Source organism: Cloeon dipterum, chromosome 2 (genome assembly GCF_949628265.1).
Source record: "Cloeon dipterum chromosome 2, ieCloDipt1.1, whole genome shotgun sequence".
Lineage (NCBI taxonomy): Eukaryota > Metazoa > Arthropoda > Insecta > Ephemeroptera > Baetidae > Cloeon > Cloeon dipterum.
Window position 1 is genome coordinate 37,261,289 of NC_088787.1, and position 15,365 is coordinate 37,276,653.

The 15,365-nt window shown below is 31.2% G+C and overlaps 3 long non-coding RNA genes across 3 annotated transcripts; 2 read left to right on the forward strand and 1 right to left on the reverse strand.

Moving 5' to 3' along the window:
- Positions 1-230: 230 nt before the first annotated feature.
- On the forward strand, positions 231-2,769 carry LOC135938203 (uncharacterized). The gene is made up of 3 exons (XR_010574619.1): positions 231-564; positions 676-800; positions 2,712-2,769. It is a non-coding gene; the product is annotated as an uncharacterized LOC135938203 (long non-coding RNA).
- A 1,904-nt stretch (positions 2,770-4,673) lies between these two features.
- LOC135937063 (uncharacterized) lies at positions 4,674-5,398 on the forward strand. The gene is made up of 2 exons (XR_010574439.1): positions 4,674-4,815; positions 5,239-5,398. It is a non-coding gene; the product is annotated as an uncharacterized LOC135937063 (long non-coding RNA).
- Positions 5,399-6,508: 1,110 nt separating this feature from the next.
- Positions 6,509-8,111, reverse strand: LOC135936622 (uncharacterized). The gene is made up of 2 exons (XR_010574347.1): positions 7,092-8,111; positions 6,509-6,668 (listed from the first exon to the last, which is right to left on the reverse strand). It is a non-coding gene; the product is annotated as an uncharacterized LOC135936622 (long non-coding RNA).
- Between the last annotated feature and the right edge of the window lie 7,254 nt (positions 8,112-15,365).

Genomic DNA, 15,365 nt, shown 5'->3' on the forward strand with positions numbered 1-15,365 from the left:
TCGGGCCCAAAACTCTCGTCACCCAAGATAATTTTCGAAGGTGCACAACCTGCGCCGGGATTCATCCGCGGTTGGAAAAAAGCAGGCACGCGCGCCGAATTATAAATTTAAAGTAGCGTAAATTTCGTAAATTTCAGCCATTTTATATTAGATTTAATGAGAACGGAAAGAACGGAAATAGGATAGCTGCATGCAGCTGCATTATTTCCTCATTTTCGGAAATCCCGCCACCTCGCCAGAATAGTCGAAGCCGTGATTCAAACTTTGAAACTTTTGAAAAACACGCGCACTATCGCACTAGCTGCAGCGAGCCAATGAGCGCGGTCCGGTCACTTCACTTGCGTGCTGCTGCTGCGCTGTAGACGTAGAGTTAGTCATTATCACTAGTCAGCCGAGCCGACCGGAGCATGCGGAGACGCCGGCAAACCGCGCGAGTGCTAAAGAAAAGCCGTTGGATGTCGGCTCGTCAAATTTTGCCCATTTTCGGCCGAATTTTCGCCCTCGAGTCGACCAGCAAGAAGCCAAGGATGCAGAACAAGCTGTTTTATCCGCAAATAACCCCAGGTAAGGACTTGCTATTTGTTTATTTTGTTCTCGCCGCTGGTTCAAAGTTAAAATGTCTGTTTCGCCGATTTGTTTCTTTTTAATTAATTATTTGTCCCATTTTTCTTACAGACCCGTGCCCGCGGCTTGCGCGACAACAATGCAACTCGTGTTATATGCTGCTTAGCGGATGATGCTAACGCCCTGAATCTTGCGACCCCTGGCCCTGGCATTGTGATAATTATGTATTTTCTGGGGTAAGATTTTATATTTTTTCCTGTTTAGATACGCATATATTAACTTAATCATGTAGACAAAATAATGAATGACTTCCAAACGTAATTTCCTATATGCATGAATTTATGTACATATGTATCTACATATTTTAATGTAAATAATGCACAATATTTCGGCATTTATGTAATATTATCCGTTACATATATTATGACATGTGTGGGTATGACGTATCATACATACATACATATTTACATGCATGTTCACTTGCTTTTACATAGTAATGTATGTATGATATGATACATACATAATCATGCATTCATTTTGTAGAGTATGTATCTATGTATACATATTTATTTGAGTAACACAACAGCGTGCATTCATTATTATTATTACATGCAGATGCTATGTATTTTGTTTAATGATTTATTAATATGTTTTTTTTGCAATAATTATGTATCTTAAGATACTTCTTGTTTTGATTTCTTGTTTCTTATATAATATCCAATAACTACCAAAGTAATAACAACACAATTTAACACAACATAAAATGCACATACATAATACACCAAGTATTTAATGTTAATTGCTCTTCTAATTATTAACATAATTTTTAATTGATGCCAGAACGAACATGCGCTGTATCTATAATTTTTTTCTTCACGATTTACCAAGGAAAAACCGCATTACATGCATGTATGCGAATGTAAAGGATATGCATGCAGTAAATTCAATTGTTTTGGCTTGTGACATTATGTACATTATATGTACAATAATGCATTAGGCTTAAATAATAGAAAAAATTAATTCTTGATGTGTTGCTCAAATTTTCATGCATCATTTTAGCCTTGTGCACGATTATGTAATGTCACAGCCGACAATCGAATTTACGGCATGCAATATTTTACATTCGTACACAAATACCATGCAATGTAATTTTTCCCTTATAAATTTCACAGATTACATCATACAGCACATGTTTATTTTGGTGTCAATTCTGCTAATTGTGGGATAATCAATTAAAAATTAAATACTAAACTTGATGTATGTATTATTGCATGTGCATGCATGTGATATATATATATATATATATATATATATATATATATATATATATATATATATATATATATATTTATTATTGATGCTTAAATTGATTACATTATACACATGCGTAATATAATATATACATATTACACACTTTGCTCTTTCAAGCCTGTCCGTAATTTAAGAAATCAAAACATGTACACTTATTAAAAAATAAATAATCATAAATCTTAACTATTCAAATATGCATATGATGCATAGTATGGTGTCCGCAAGGTAGCGAGACACTTTGTTTGTGGCGGCTGCTTTTAAAATAATTCGTAATTGGCCTACATGATGTATAAAATTTTTGTATCTACCAATGCTCTTCCCTGAGATAAGGAAATACTCAAACGATTAATTTTAAAAGTTTTGCCGCCTTAATATAGTGGGAGAAAGCGATAAAATTTTGGATTTTATGTAGTAAGATGCTAGAATTACAGAAGTGACGCTCAATTTGCATGTTTTGCTGCTTGAAATTGATAAATTATTGTCTCTATTGATAGGTAAACTCTACTTCATGAGTAAATATGATCTCTAAGATAAAGCATTTCAATATATTTTTTAATTACAAATAAAATTGGAAAAATAGTACTATCAAGTCTTGTGAGACAGCTCTTTTAGGCGTCACTCCCTCTCCATCTAAGTGGAAAAGTCATGAATTTTGAATTTTGCGACATTTAATCGGTGTACAAAAGAAACTTCTTTGATTATAAATGATATGAAGAACATTGCCACTCTATATATAGTAAAAATCATTTTACACGCCCACTTTTGTTATACATTAATGAAGTGTCTCCTTACCGCGTGGGCACCATGTGTAATAAATTCAATTTGTGTTTATTCAGGTCCGAAGGAGGTGACATGCAAGGAGTCCAACCCGCCAAACCCTCGCTCCCTAACCTGAACCACCCCCCGACCCCCGTCAAAGCTGCTTGCCAGGTGGCCGCGCCGCCAGCAGTCTAAGGTCTAAGGTGTTCGCTCCTATGTAAAAGGTTCTCAAAGAAAAATTTCCTCCTGTTGTCAATATTATGTGTAAACGTTTTTATGAATTATTAAACTTAGCACCTTGAACCTAAAACTTAAATTGATTTTCTCTCAAGCTAACCTCATTTTTAGTGTAGGTTTTAGGCCACATTTTCTGCAGGGAACTAAAACTTAGCGCGAAAAGGACATCTTGGACAAGTTTCTGAACAAGATTGAGACGAGACAAGAAAAACGTCCATGAGCCCTCTTTTTCCTGTCTCGTCTCAAACTTTTCTTGACTTGTAAAATAACGTCCTCGGTACGTCTTTTTTCCGTCTATTTAGGTCTAGCTGAAAACGAGCCCAATCGTGGGTCACTATTAGTCCCTATGGGCCACTAAAGGCATTTAGAAGGCCCAAAGAGGCTTAGGGGCCCAGCTGGGACGCGGGGGTGGAGCCGGGCCGCGCGGGCCGGGGTGGTCCGAAAATGTCCCTAACTGGTCGGACTCGTCTCGTCTCAAATTTGACTCGTCCGCCACACATGACTCAGGGACGTACCAGGGTACGGTCAAAATCCTTCAGATGGTACGTCTCCAGGACCTTTGGACGAGACAGGTTTTGAACGACCCAGAGACGTCTCATTTCTTGGTGGGCAATCTTCTAAGGTTTGGTCGGTTCTAATAACGGGAATCGACAGTTTTGGTCTATCATTCTTGGACTTCCATCAATTTTCGAAAGATTGGTCTGTTCTAATAACGGGAATCGATAGTTTTGGTCAAACATTCTTGGTATTCCATCAATCTTCTAAGGTTCGGTCGGTTATAATAACGGGAATCGATAGTTTTGGTCAAACATTCTTAGAATTCCATCAATCTTCGTAATATTATTCAGTCGTATGAAAGGAAATCGATAACTTCCCGCATAAAAAAATATAACCCAGGAATATCCGGAATAATCTTAGATTAATCAAAATTTACCCGAAAAAATTAATCCAAAAAAATGATCCAGGATTAATCCTGTATTAATTGAGATTAATCTATGAATGTTTAAGATCAATCTAGAGATTAATCTAAAAAAATATTCTCAGATTTATCTTTAGATCATTCTGAGATTAATCCAAAAATATAATTTTTGGAATTTTCTTAGAATGAATCCAGATTAACCTTAAATTGTTTTAAAGTTAATCTAGAGATAAATTTACAAGAATATCCCTAGAATAATCCCAAAAGGGAAATTTGAATATAGTTGATAGATTATCCCCAGATTATTCTATGGATCATTCTGAGATTAATTCAAAATATTTTTTTAATGTTCCTAGAATATTCTTTAAAAACCCGAAAAGAGAAGAACTTAGATATTTTTCTTACAATTAAAAACACAAAATTAAATATGAAACATAATTTAATCAACAAAATTAACTGCCATATTGTTAAATAATATCACAAAAATAGTTTTCTGGGAAATATTTTTTAATTAAGTCGATAATTAAATTTTAATAAAAAAACCTAAACCTTTTTCGCATTATCTAATACAAAATTATGATGCCTTTTTTCAAAGAAGCTGCCCAGATTAAAAAAGGTAAAAAATCATAAATTCGATTGAATAAATTAATTTCTTAACACAAGGAGTCTTAATTAATGCTACCGACAAACGGGCAAATTTGTAAATAAAGGTCAGAAGACCAAAAAAGGGTTAAAAGGGCGATTTTAGTGTGCGCGTGGTAGCGGCGGCTGCACATGCATGCACGCACTTGCATGGAATGCCTGCTGCCTGCCTCAGTTGTGGAGCGGGGGAGGGGCGACGGGCAGCAGGACTAGCGAGCAGCAGCAGCAAGAGACTTTCGCTCTCTTTGTCTAACGCGTCAACGGTCAACCGCCGTTCTAAGTTAAAGTTATTAACGGACGCAGGACGCCGGACGCCGCCAGTAAGGGACAACACGGACGTCCCGCAGACTTGGACGGATGGCCTGGATCTTGCGGTCAACAGGGTAAGTCTCATTTTATAGATTAGCGTCCAAAGAAATTAGAACAGATCGCGCAACTTTGAAATCCAACGGTTTTATTGTAAAATTACACTTTTCGCCGCTACTTATGCAGTTTTCGCCACCAATATTTTGATATGGGATCCTCTCCAGTCCTCAATGTTCTTAATTAGAACCCCATAAATAAGTTTGGGTGGCGGAAACTGTAAATCGGTGATGAAAAATATAATTTTTCCATGTAAATCGCGGTCGCATTTTTTGTACGCTTACGAGAATTTGTATTACACATTCCGATTCAATTGGCTTCGCATGGAAAATGGAAAAATATTATGCATGAACTTGACATACTTCTACCTTCCATTTTCCAAGCAAAGCTAATTGAAAAAAGCTTTTATTTATTTTTTTCTACGAGTCGCTCCCTTTTTTTAGCTTCAAGCCGTCCGCAGATGTTATGCACGACGGGAAAAGATACAATCGTTTAAGTTCTGCAGTTTGGGCTTCAAGATTGGCGGTGCTGGCATCGAATGAGAGAAAATTTTGTACCTGATATGATGGAAAACCAATAAATTTTAAAAATTTAACTAAATAAGTTTGTAATTATTTAAACAATTCCCAATTAAATCGCAGTAATAACATATTTTGAAATATTCTAGGAACAATCTGAGGTAATTTTAAGAATAACTTAGGGATAATATTTGTCACACTTAATATTGACCTTAAAATAATATTAGATTAACCAAAGAATGTTCCAGGATGATCCAAAAAGAATAATCCTATGTAAAGATTTGATACGCTAAATATGAATCCCAGATCAATCCAAAGATTAATCCATAAGTATATTCTGATAATGTTCTAGGATCATTCTCTAGAGCTTTTTGAAACAAACCCCGGCAGAATAATCCTGGAACATTCTAAGGATATTCTCTTAAATTAATCTACAGATTAATCCAGTATCACGAAAAACCGTATCATAAGTTCATATATAATTAATTTTTTAGATTAATCCTGGGCGAAGTCGGTATATTCTTAGAACATTCTCAGGTGATATTTTTTTATGCGGGACGTTTTATTTTAAAGCATGTACATATTATAACATTACATTTAGTATTAACATATAACATTTCATTTAAAAGCATTTTATAATGTTACATTGTAATTTTACATATACCGTTTTATTTAAAAGCAAGTACATATTAACACATTACATTTAGTATTTAAATATAACATCCCGCATAAAAAAATATCACCTGAGAATGTTCTAAGAATATACCGATTTCGCCCAGGATTAATCTAAAAAATTAATTATATATGAACTTATGATACGGTTTATCGTGATACTGGATTAATCCGTAGATTAATTTAAGAGAATATCCTTAGAATGTTCCAGGATTATTCTGCCGGGGTTTGTTTCAAAAAGCTCTAAAGAATGATCCTAGAACATTCTCATAATATACTTATGGATTAATCTTTGGATTGATCTGGGAATAATATTTAGCGTATCAAATCTTTACATAGGATTATTCTTTTTTGATCATCCTGGAACATTCTTTGGTTAATCTAATATTATTTTAAGGTCAATATTAAGTGTGACAAATATTATCCCTAAGTTATTTTTAAAATTACTTCAGATTGTTCCTAGAATATTTCAAAATATGTTATAACTGCGATTTAATTGGGAATTACTTAAATAATTACAAACTTATTTAGTTAAATTTTTAAAATTTATTGGTTTTTCATCATATCAGGTACAAAATTTTCTCTCATTCGATGCCAGCACCGCCAATCTTGAAGCCCAAACTGCAGAACTTAAACGATTGTATCTTTTCCCGTCGTGCAAAACATCTGCGGACGGCTTGAAGCTAAAAAAAGGGAGCGACTCGTAGAAAAAAATAAATAAAAGCTTTTTTCAATCAGCTTTGCTTGGAAAATGGAAGGTAGAAGTATGTCAAGTTCATGCAAAATATTTTTCCATTTTCCATGCGAAGCCAATTGAATCAGAATGTGTAATACAAATTCTCGTATGCGTACAAAAAAAGCGACCGCGATTTACATGGAAAAATTATATTTTTCATCACCGATTTACAGTTTCCGCCACCCAAACTTATTTATGAGGTTCTAATTAAGAACATTTGGGACTGGAGAGGATCCCATATCAAAATATTGGTGGCGAAAACCGTACAAGTAGCAGCGAAAAGTGTAATTTTACCATAAATCCGTTGGATTTCAAAGTTGCGCGATCTGTTCTAATTTCTTTGGACGCTAATCTATAAAATGAGACTTACCCTGTTAACCGTAAGATCCCAGGCCATCCGTCCGAGTCCGCGGGACGTCCGTGATGTCCCTTATTGACGGCGTCCGGCGTCCTGCGTCCGTTAATAACTTCGATTTGAACGGCGGTTGACCGTTGACGCGTTAGACAAAGGGAGCGAAGCAGGATTTTGTTGGTCTCTTGCTGCTGCTGCTGCTCGCTAGTCCTAAGTCCTGCTGCCACCGCCCGTCGCCCCTCCCCCGCTCCACAACAGAGGCAGGCAGCAGGCATTCCATGCAAGTGCGTGCATGCATGTGCAGCCGCCGCTACCACGCGCACACTAAAATCGCCCTTTTAACCCTTTTTTGTCCTTCTGATTTTTTATTCAAATTGGCCCGTTTGTCGGTAGCATTAATTAAGACTCCTTGTGTTAAGAAATTAATTTATTCAATCGCATTTATGATTTTTACCCTTTTTAATCTGGGCAGATACTTTGAAAAATAAAGGCATCATAATTTTGTGTTAAGATAATGAAAAATTTGTTAGGTTTTAATATAAAAATTGAATCCATCGCATTAATTAAAAAATATTTGCGAGAAAAAATAATTTTTGTGATAACGATTTCAAACTATTTAACAGTATGGCAGTTCATTTTCTTGATTAAATTATGTTTCATACTTATTTTTATATTTTTAATTGTAAGAAAAATATCTAAGTTCTTCTCTTTTAGGGGTTTTTTAAAGAATATTCTAGGAACATTAAAAAAATATTGAGAATTCATCTCAGAATGATCCATAGAATAATCTGGGGATATTCTATTAACTATATTCAAATTTCCCCTTTGGGATTATTCTAGGGATATTCTTGTAATTTAATCTCTAGATTAACTTTAAAACATTTTAAGGTTAATCTAGATTCATTCTAAGAAAATTCCAAAAATTATTTTTTTGGATTAATCTCAGAATGATCCAAAGAATAATCTGAGGATATATTTTTAGATTAATCTCTAGATTGATCTTAAACCTTCATAGATTAATCTCGATTAATACAGTATTCATCCTGTATCATTTTTTTGGATTAATTTTTTCGGGTAAATTTTGATTAATCTAAGATTATTCCGGATATTCCTGGGTTATATTTTTTTATGCGGGATTTCATTTAAAAGCATTTTAAAATGTTACAATGTTCGTTTATTTTTACATTTTATTTAATAGCAAATACATATTAGAATATTACATTTAGTATTTACATATAACATTTCACTTAAAAGCATATTATAATATTACACTGTACATTTATACTTTACATTTTATTTAAAAGCAAATACATATTAGAATATTACATTTAGTATTCACATATAACATTTCATTTTATAATGTAACATAAGGTATTTACATATAACATTTCATTTAAAAGCATTTTATAATGTTACATTATACATTTACATATTACATTTTATTAAAAAGCAAGTACATATTATAACATTACATTTAATATTCACATATAACATTTCATTTTATTAGGTAACATTAAGTATTTACACATAACATTTCATTTAAAAGCATTTTAAAAGGTTACATTAAACATTTACATATAACATTTCATTTAAAAGCATTTTAAAATGTTACATTGTACATTTATTATAACATTTCATTTAATAGCAAATACATATTAGAATATTATATGTATTTAGTATTCACACATTACATTTTGTTTTAAAAGCAGATTCATATTTTAATATCACATTTAGTATTAACATATAACATTTCATTTTATAATTTAATATTAGGTATTTACACATAACATTTCGTTTTAAAGCATTTTATAATGTTACATTGTAATTTTACATAATACGTTTTATTTTAAAGCATGTACATATTATAACATTACATTTAATATTCACATATAACATTTCATTTTATTAGGTAACATAAAGTATTTACTCATAACACTTCATTTAAAAGCATTTTAAAAGGTTACATTGAACATTTACATATTACATTTTATTTTAAAGCAAACACATATAAAAATGTTACATTTAGAATTCACACATGACATTTTGTTTAAAAAGCAGAATCATATTTTAATATCACATTTAGTATTAACATATAACATTTCATTTTATAATTTAACATTAGGTATTTACACATAACATTTCGTTTTAAAGCATTTTATAATGTTACATTGTAATTTTACATTATACGTTTTATTTTAAAGCATGTACATATTATAACATTACATTTAGTATTTACATATAACATTTCATTCTAAAGCATTTTATAATGTTACATTGTAATTTTACATATAACGTTTTATTTAAAAGCAAGTACATATGAACACATTACATTTAGTATTTCAATATAACATTTCATTTAAAAGCATTTTAAAATGTTACATTGTACGTTTATTTTTACATTTTATTTAATAGCAAATACATATTAGAATATTACATTTATTATTTACATATAACATTTCATTTTATTAGGTAACTAAAAGTATTTACACATAACACTTCATTTAAAAGCATTTTAAAAGGAAACATTGATTATTTACATATAACATTTTAATTAAAAGCATTTTTAAATGTTACATTGTACATTTATTATAACATTTTATTTAATAGCAAATACATATTAGAATATTACATTTAGTATTTACATATAACATTTCACTTAAAAGCATATTATATTATTACACTGTACATTTATACTTTACATTTTATTTAATAACAATTTTATATTAAAATATTACATTTTGTATTTACTTTTTACATTTTGTTTCAAAAGCAGATTCAATTAATAAAATCATATTTAGTATTCTCATATAACATTTTATTTTATAATGTTACATAAGGTATTTACACATAACATTTCATTTAAAAGCATTTTAAAAGGTTACATTGAACATTTACATATTACATTTCATTTAAAAGCATTTTATAATATTACAATGTACATTCATACTTTACATTTTATTTAAAAGCAAATACATATTAGAATATTACATTTAGTATTCACATATAACATTTCATTTTATAATGTAACATAAGGTATTTACACTTAACATTTCATTTAAAAGCATTTTATAATGTTACATTATACATTTACATATTACATTTTATTATGAAGCAAGTACATATTATAACATTACATTTAATATTCACATATAACATTTCATTTTATTAGGTAACATTAAGTATTTACACATAACATTTCATTTAAAAGCACTTTAAAAGGTTACATATAACATTTCATTTAAAAGCATTTTAAAATGTTACATTGTACATTTATTATAACATTTCATTTAATAGCAAATACATATTGGAATATTATATTTAGTATTCACACATTACATTTTGTTTTAAAAGCAGATTCATATTTTAATATCACATTTAGTATTAACATATAACATTTCATTTTATAATAAAACATTAAGTATTTACACATAACATTTTGTTTAAAAGTATTTTCTAATGTTACATTGTACATTTACATATTACATATTATTTAAAAGCAGGTACATATTAAAACATTACATTTAGTATTTACAAATAACATTTCATTTTATAATGTAACATTAATTATTTACACAAACCATTTCGTTTAAAAGCATTTTATAATGTTACATTGTACTTTTACATATTACATTTTATTTAAAAGCAAACACATTAAAATGTTTTATTTAGTATTCACATATTACATTTTGTTTAAAAAGCAGATTCATATTTTAATATCACATTTAGTATTAACATATAACATTTCATTTTATAATTTAACATTAGGTATTTACACATAACATTTCGTTTTAAAGCATTTTATAATGTTACATTGTAATTTTACATAATACGTTTTATTTTAAAGCATGTACATATTATAACATTACATTTAGTATTAACATATAACATTTCATTTAAAAGCATTTTATAATGTTACATTGTAATTTTACATATACCGTTTTATTTAAAAGCAAGTACATATTAACACATAACATTTAGTATTTAAATATAACACGTATTATGTAAAATTACAATGTAACATTATAAAATGCTTTAAAACGAAATGTTATGTGTAAATTTAATTTAATTTAATTTAATTTAATTTAATTTAATTTCCTTTATTTGCATTACACAGCGGTACAAAAATCGAAGCTTCTCCATTTCTGTCCGCGCATTTACAAATGAGTCTTAAACAACAAAATAATTAATAACAATAAAGAAGAAACATAGTGTTAACATTTCGTTATGTTTGTGTAACAAGCGAGTGTGTGTGTTTTGCTACATTTGATGCTCTGAAATTGAGATATTCATCATAAGTATAAAATTTGTTAGCATAAACAAAATTCTTTAACTGCTTTTCGTATTCGTCTAACTGCTGCTCGCCCCGAATCTGCTCAGGAAGTTTATTATACAAATTTAGCATGTAAATTTTTGGATTTCGAGAAGCCGCCGCTGACACCTGGGAGGGCACAAAATAATTATCTCTGGAGCGAGTGTTGTATCCGTGCACCTCCCTAACTAGCTGAAAATAGTGATGATGACGACGCACAAATTTGCAACATTGCAATAGAAATATGGAAAAGACAGGCAACAAATCAAACTTCTCGAACCATGGTTTCGCTGACTCAAGCGGCACAGGAGAGCGCCAATAACGAACTCCAGCCATCGCCCGAATGAGACGCTTCTGCGCAACAAACACTTCCTGACGTACTTTGGGGCATGAACCCCAAAAAATCACAGCATACTGGAGATGGGAGTACGCGAAAGCATAGTACACATTAAGCACTTGTTTGAAATCAACAATTTTTAAAAGCGAAGTCACCATAAACGTCGCTGAGTGCAGCTTTTCAACGACGTACTCTCCATGACGCTTCCAGGAAAAATCCGCTGTGAAACGGAGACCTAGAATTTTAACCTCTGCCGCCAACGAAACCTGGAAACCGTTCAAACTCAACTCCTTCAGATTATCTGCTACAAGTCGGGAACCTGGCTTTCTGAATGAAATTACCACTGTCTTGTCGACGTTCATCCTTAAGAAATTTTCAGCACAGTAGTCCCGCATCGTTTCCACTGCAACGCCTGCCTTCGGCACCAACTCCTGCGGACGCGAGTCACAGATCAACAAGCTCGCATCATCCGCGTAGCTCACAAGAAAATCTGCCGTTACACGAACTGCCAAATCAAAAATTGCCAAATCAAACATAAGTGGAGACAGAATTCCTCCTTGTGGAGTTCCTCGCGAAACTGGCAAGTAGTCTGAAAAAATTTCACGCTCCCACTTGCCATCTCTTCGCTCAAGCTTGACGCACTGGAATCGGTCTGTGAAGGCAGATTGGAGCCAGAGGAGTGGAGACCCTCGCACCCCATGGTGCTCAAAATTTCTCAATATCAATTCGGGTGAAACTGTCCCAAATGCATTCGACAAATCAAAGAACATCCCAAGCACCTTTTGATTTTTATCCAAAGCCTCTGCCAAAGATCTCACGTATTCAAACAACGCCGTCGTAGTACCTTTACCATTTATAAAACCATGCTGCGAAGGCGGAAGCAACTGATTCTCCTGCAAGTAATTCATGAGTCGCATTAGATAACAATTTTCAAGGATTTTGGAAAATACAGGCAAATTTGAAATAGGGCGATAATTTTTGGGATTCTTCCTGTCTCCTTTCTTAAAAAGTGGTATTACGACCGCCTTCTTCAGAGCTAAGGGATACTCGCCCTGTTCAAAAGAAGCATTGATAATTTTAACCAAAGGAGCAGCCACAGCAGGACCAACACGCTTCACCAAAAACATTGGAATACCATCGTAGCCTCTGGATCGCTTTGACGGCAGACGTTTAATCCACAGTTCTACTTCAAAAGTACCCACGGGGAGGAGTTGAAATCGTTCTCCCGCAGGCTCCAAATTCTGAACTGGACGTCCAGTTTGATGTGGTGGTGGCTCAATGAACGCCTCATTCAAAAATTTAGCGATATCCTCAGGATCCGTCAGAATTCCACCATTGCCTTGCATTGCCAGAACGTAGCTTTTTTGTCGAATATTACCAATATTAGCGTTTATTACTGACCATGCAGCCCTAGTGCGATTTTCTGACTCCTCAATTAAACGACTGTTTTGCTGCTGTAATTCAGAGTGCAAAAGTTTTAAATATTCAAACTTCTTTACCTTCCGAAGATTTCTAAGCTTCTCTTTCAACGCCAAGTTAGGTGTTCTTCTCATCATATTAGAAAAGTGTCTCAACTCTTTCCTACGATTCTTGGTATCTTGAGATAGATGGACTTTACCTACTTGGTTTGCACGGTACAGCTTTTTCTTGAGTGGGAAACACCGCTCGAAACCAATCATGAAAATTGCCAGAAACATATCATACATTACACTTGCAGACTCTGCCGTCTGCAAGAAATTCCAGTCCTGCACGCCTAAAAACTCAGCAAAGCTCGCAATATGTTGCTCAGAAAAATTCCGCTCCATTCTAAACCAATCCTGCAACGGCTCGTGAGAGAGATTCAAACGGCAAAACACACTTTCATGATCCGACAAAAAGTTCTCTTCCGCATAGCAAGTAGAGTCCATATCAACACCATTTGCAAAAATCAAGTCTATCGCTGTACCAGAAGTTCTTGCAGAGTTGCAAAACCGCGTCACAAAACCACCGTTCAGAGGAGACAACTGAAATTGCTGCATGACCTTATTCAACTTTTGTTTTTTGGGGTTATTGGTCAACCAATCCACATTGAAATCGCCACAAACCAAGAAATAATGACACCTATGACGGCGGAAAAAGACAAAAAGATGCCGCAAACATTCCGTCAAGTACTCTATAAATAAATACCTAATGTTAAATTATAAAATGAAATGTTATATGTTAATACTAAATGTGATATTAAAATATGAATCTGCTTTTTAAACAAAATGTAATATGTGAATACTAAATAAAACATTTTAATGTGTTTGCTTTTAAATAAAATGTAATATGTAAAAGTACAATGTAACATTATAAAATGCTTTTAAACGAAATGGTTTGTGTAAATAATTAATGTTACATTATAAAATGAAATGTTATTTGTAAATACTAAATGCAATGTTTTAATATGTACCTGCTTTTAAATAATATGTAATATGTAAATGTACAATGTAACATTAGAAAAGACTTTTAAACAAAATGTTATGTGTAAATACTTAATGTTTTATTATAAAATGAAATGTTATATGTTAATACTAAATGTGATATTAAAATATGAATCTGCTTTTAAAACAAAATGTAATGTGTGAATACTAAATATAATATTCTAATATGTATTTGCTATTAAATGAAATGTTATAATAAATGTACAATGTAACATTTTAAAATGCTTTTAAATGAAATGTTATATGTAACCTTTTAAAATGCTTTTAAATGAAATGTTATGTGTAAATACTTAATGTTACCTAATAAAATGAAATGTTATATGTGAATATTAAATGTAATGTTATAATATGTACTTGCTTCATAATAAAATGTAATATGTTAATGTATAATGTAACATTATAAAATGCTTTTAAATGAAATGTTATGTGTAAATACCTTATGTTACATTATAAAATGAAATGTTATATGTGAATATTAAATGTAATATTCTAATATGTATTTGCTTTTAAATAAAATGTAAAGTATGAATGTACATTGTAATATTATAAAATGCTTTTAAATGAAATGTAATATGTAAATGTTCAATGTAACCTTTTAAAATGCTTTTAAATGAAATGTTATATGTAAATACCTTATGTAACATTATAAAATAAAATGTTATATGAGAATACTAAATATGATTTTATTAATTGAATCTGCTTTTGAAACAAAATGTAAAAAGTAAATACTAAATGTAATATTCTAATATGTATTTGCTATTAAATAAAATGTTATAATAAATGTACAATGTAACATTTAAAAATGCTTTTAATTAAAATGTTATATGTAAATAATCAATGTTACCTTTTAAAATGCTTTTAAATGAAGTGTTATGTGTAAATACTTTAAGATACCTAATAAAATGAAATGTTATATGTAAATAATAAATGTAATATTCTAATATGTATTTGCTATTAAATAAAATGTAAAAATAAACGTACAATGTAACATTTTAAAATGCTTTTAAATGAAATGTTATATTTAAATACTAAATGTAATGTGTTCATATGTACTTGCTTTTAAATAAAACGTTATATGTAAAATTACAATGTAACATTATAAAATGCTTTAAAATGAAATGTTATATGTAAATACTTAATATAATGTTATAATATGTACATGCTTTAAAATAAAACGTAAGTAG